This window comes from Orycteropus afer, unplaced genomic scaffold (assembly GCF_000298275.1).
Source record: "Orycteropus afer afer isolate SDZICR_OR568_19922 unplaced genomic scaffold, OryAfe1.0 scaffold00220, whole genome shotgun sequence".
NCBI classification, from domain to species: Eukaryota; Metazoa; Chordata; class Mammalia; order Tubulidentata; family Orycteropodidae; genus Orycteropus; species Orycteropus afer.
This window is the reverse complement of record NW_006921807.1, coordinates 6,011,895-6,017,279: the sequence shown is the minus strand read 5'-3', so window position 1 is coordinate 6,017,279 and position 5,385 is coordinate 6,011,895.

Below are 5,385 nucleotides of genomic sequence, written 5' to 3'. Positions count from 1 at the left end.
TCCTTTTGTCAGACTATCTATGTATATCTATTTATTCAGTTATAAAAAGAAAATATTATAGAACCATACTGGAAAGGCACTAATCAAGTTTAAGTTCAGGAGAAATTTCCTAGAGGAAATGACTTTAAAAGAGAAATTTGAAAGATAGATGGCATAACAGAAAAGGGGGAGTAGAATGAGTTTGCAAAATGCCAGAAAGACAAAAGAGAACCATATTATGCAAGGCTTTTTTTTGCCAATATATGGAGGCTATACTCATCCTTAAGACTATAGATATTCACTAAGAGTTTTTGAACAAACCAAGAGTTAATAATTTCATCTCTAATTCATCTTTAATTTTGAAAACTACTAAAATGTATAAAAACCAAAACTCACTGCTGTCAAGTTAGTTCTGACTCATAGCAACCTCTCCTTGGGTTTCTGAGGCAGTATCTCTATGGAAGTAGATTGCCCAGTCTTCTTTCCAAGGAGTGGCTGATGGGTTTGAACTCCCAGCCTTCTGGTTAGCAGTCAAATACCTTAGGCACTATACCAGCAGATGTATAGATATTCTTATACTCCTCACCTAAATTTACCACTTGTTAACATTTAGCCACACTTGCTTTCTCTCTTATGTGTATTTCTTTCCAGTGTATAAATTTAAAAATATGTATATATAATGTATATTTACTTTTGCCATATGTATCCATACACATATATATTTGTACATTTGTTTGTTGAATTTGGTGAATGATTTTAAAATATGTCCAAACATTGTGATATTTAACGTCTAAATACTTAATCTCTAAATACTTTGGTATGCATTTCTAAAGAGCAACAAGGAAAATGTCTAAAGAAGTCCCTCTCTAAACTCGTTGTCGTCGTCGTTATATGCCGTCGAGTTGGACCCGACTAAGCTTCCCGAATTGCTAACATTTTACCGGGGTGCTTTCTAAACTTTTTATACAATTTATATGTTAATTTCTAGATTATTTGAGGATTAGTTACAGACACAATTTTTTTTTTCTCCTCAAACTTTTCATAAGATTAGAGATTCTCTCAAAGTTTAATGATCAAAATGTTATAATGTGATGCCTTTTTTGTTACGTAATTTGTAGACTATAGTCCAGTTTTATCAGTTGGGCTTATCTGTGTAGTTTCCAAGTCAGGATCATGTGTTATATTCATGGATTCTCATTTTTATTGAGTGGTTTTAATACATTATTGTTTTTATTTGTTTAAAACTTTAAGTTGTCGTAATAAAAATATAATAATTAAAGATATATTTATTGTGAAATAAAGACCTTTAGTATTACAAACGTTCTATTTTTACTCTGTTTTATTTTTCTTGGTCTGGATTCTCCCTTGTCTAATATCAGAATCACAATTCCTGCTCTCTTTTTGTTGGCATTTGCTCTTTTTTTTTTTTTTTTTCTTTTTTCTATAGTTTACTTTAGTTTTGTTTTTTGTATTATAAACAGCAGAATATCCATCAATTCAACATTTCTATGTGTCCATTTCAGTGACATTGATTATGTTCTTTGAGTTGTGCTCTTATGCTTACCCTTCTTTTCTCTGTTGCTCGTCACTCATTAACATAAACTCACTGCCCTCTATAGTTCCTACCTGATCTTTTCATTTCCTGTTGCCAATTTAATCCCAGAAAGATAGATATTAAAAGAGCACAACACTCTAGGTGGACATTTTTTACTAGTTATACTAATTATTGTTTAGTTTTAAGAAGACTTCAGGGGATGTTTAGTTTAAAAAAAAAAAAAAACAGAAATCCCATTTCCCTCATGTCAATTCTGACTCATAACAGCCCAATAGGAAAGAGTAGAACTGCCCTCCTAGGGTTTCCAGGGCTGTAATCTTCACAGAAAGAGATTGCCCTCTCTTTGGGAGTCTCAAACCACTGACTTTAGTTAGTAGTTGAGTGCTTAACCACTACACTGTCATGATAGCTCCTTATTTATTTTATTTTTGTGGTTTAATGTTTAAAAATTATCTCAGAGCAATAGTTTCACTACTTCATCAAGCCTCCATGGTTGCAGAAAGTGTGAGAATTTGAAATTCTGTTATTCATTTTTCCCCTCTTCATCAGGATTCTTCTATTGAATCTTGGTCAAAATGTCAAGTATGGTAGCCAAGCAACATTCACTTCCTCTAGTCTCCTGGTAAAGGAGGAAGTTGTTCATGGAGGCAATTAGCCACACACTCTATTTTGTCTTCCTCTGGCTGAATTTCATTCTTTATGTCTTGCTAATAGACACCAATTGTTGTAACTCAACATTTATTCTTAGTTTTTATGAATCACTTTATTTTAGGTGTCACTTTTATGCAGTAAACATAGTTACATAAGTTAAGTTAGTTGCCTTTCTTTGATTGTAGTGTTAAATCTGTTTAGATTTCTAAATAACATTAGAATGATTTGTTCCCATTCTGTCATACTATTTTGTGATTTTTGGTATATAGTATACTACATTTCCTGTATTTTTCACTTAATAGTTTCCTTTTCGGTGGCATAGTGCCTAAGGCATTTGACTGCTAATCAGAAGGCTGGTGGTTCAAACCCACCAGCCACTCCTCAGGAGGCAGACTGGACAATCTACTTCCACAGAGATATCGCCTCTGAAACTCAAGGAGGGGTGGCTATGAGTCAGAATTATCTTGACAGTAGTGAGTTTGGCTTTTTTTGGTGTATGTTTTTATTAAAATTATGTTTAATTTGCTTTGTTATTTAGAAAGGTTACATCTTATTTAAGGAACCCTCATGACACATTTAAGAAGCCCTGGTGGTACAGTTGTTAAGAGCTGGCTTCTAACTAAAAGACTGGTGGTTTTAACCCACCAGATGCTTAATGGAGACAGATGAGGCAGTCTGGTGCTATAAATATTTATAGCCTTGAAAGCACTATGGTGGGGTAGTTCTAAGGCTCTGTCATACAGGGTTGCTCTAGGTTGAAATAAACTTGACAGTATGGAACAGCACCACAATATTTGCTAGTTTTATTTATAAAAAAAATATCTTAAACTCTAAAAGCTAACTCACTGCTGTCAGGCCAGATCCTACTCATAGCGACCCCTCCGTGGGTTTCTGAGGCAGTGTCACTACAGAAGTCAGTTGCCCAACCTTCCTTTCGAGGAGTGGCTGGTGGGTTCGAACAGCAAGCCTTCTGATTAGCAATCAAATTCCTTAAGCATTATAACACCAGAGCTCCATAATAAAATCTAGTAATTTTTAATTTTTCTTAAACTTCAAATGTTTTGTCAGCATTATTTAAATGATGTCCTTTGGGTTCTATTTTGTTCATCAATCATTAGACTTTTCTTGATTTCCACATTTTTCTTTCTACTTTTCTTGTACTGTGTTTTTAATAGGATTTGTTTGCTAATATATCATGGCATCTATTATTAGTAAAATGATTTTTCATCTTTATCAATGTTGTTTAGCATTAATTCTAAAATAAAATATATTTAATGCACATTTTCAATACTTTGGTGAAAATTTTTCCTCTCATTTTCTAGTTATTGAAGCTTTTATTCTGGTTATCTTCAAAAGGTTTTGGGAATAAAGCTTTCCACAAATTCTTATGTACTTAAAACTTTGTTCATTTCCATATAGATTTAATACTTGAAGAACAGCTTACTTTAGTATAAGATCCTTCATTCCCAAGTTCTTTTCTTGAGTTCTGTAGATAATATTTATATCTTGCTTACTGAAGAGAAAGTTGAAAATAAATTGATATTGTTTTACAAAGCTTGACTTTTTTTTTTTTTTTTTTAAATCTGGAGATTCAAATGACATTTTTTAAAATATAATACTTTTGCTAGTATATGTCTTGGGAGCTCTGGTGGCATAGTGCCTAAGGCATTTGAGTGTTAACCAGAATGTTGGCAGTTCAAATCCACCAGCCACTCCTAAGGAGGAAGATTGGGCAATCTACTTCTGTAGAGACACCACCTCGGAAACCCAAGGATGGGTTACTATGAGTTGGATTTGACTCAAAGGCAGGTCCTAGAGTTCAGTATTGTGGGTCAATTTTAGGTGAACAGTAAAGTTTGTTATTGTTTAATTTTTATTTTTCAGGTGTTCTAATTATACATTCACTAGATATTTTTGCCATACTGCACTGGACAATCTGCTGCAAAAGACTTCTTTAAAATGTTAATGAGCAAAGGCAGGCATCACTTTGAAGACTAAGGTGCATCTAACCTTAGTCTTGGTATTTTCAATCAGCTCATATGCATGTGACAGTTGGAAAATGAATAAGAAAGACAGAAGAAGAGTTGATGCCTTTGAATTATTGCGTTCGTGAAGAATATTGGAAATATCATGGACCACCCGCAGAACAAACAAATCTTCCCTGGAGGAAGCAGAGCCAGAATGCTTCTTGGAAGAGAGAATGGCCAAACTTCATCTTACCTCTTTGGTCATATTGTCAGAAGGGATCATTCCCCTGGGGAAGGATATAATACTTGGTAAAGTATGAGGTTAGTGAAAAAGGGAAGACCCTCGACATGATGGACTGACACAGTGGCTGCAACAATGGACTCAAGTAAAGCAAGGATTGTGAGAATGGCACAGGACAGAGCAGTGTTTCCTTCTGTTGTACACAGAATCACTACGAGTCAGAACTGCCTCAATGGCAACTAAGAACAACAAAAACAAAAACTGGTATTTTTACCTACCTTATCTATTACCTTCTTTCTGAAATTTCTGGCTTACTTAATTTTCTTTTCATTCACTTGATAATTTCAGCATTAACTATTATCTCTTGGTACTTTTTAGTTATTTTTCATTTATGAAATTATTTTTAAAATACTTTTTACAATTACATTTAATTATTATTCCACATTTAACTGTTTTTTGTAATTTCAAATCTGATTTTTTTTTTTTCCTATCTGTAAATGGTTATTTAAAAGTATGTAATTTGTGTAAGGGTATATTGCTCTTTTGGGAGAACAATTTTCATTATCTGAATGGTTTTATTCTCATTTGCTATTTTATGAATAAGCTAGCCTTTCATGCATATGTTTACCTTTACTGTTTACTGTGCATTGTCTTTTATTTCTATACTAGTGGTATTATTAGCAGGGTTATTGATAACATTTAATAGTTCACGAGTGATTTCTTCTGTTGTGAAAATGAAGTGTAGTTTCTTTTAATTAGTTGTACCTTTAAAAAAGGTGAATTTGTATATCTCCTGACTTTTATGATATATGTTTATTCCAGAGCTTTCTGATCCATCTTTTGCTTCCATTTTCCTTTTTAGCACCAAAGTTCTAAAGGTTACCTTCTCTAAGTAAACTCAACTTTGCAGAAGTAGTACCTTCCATAAACTTCCAATACAAATTTCTTCCCTTTGATTCCCAGTAGCTACTACCTGACCGAGTAAATCTTAT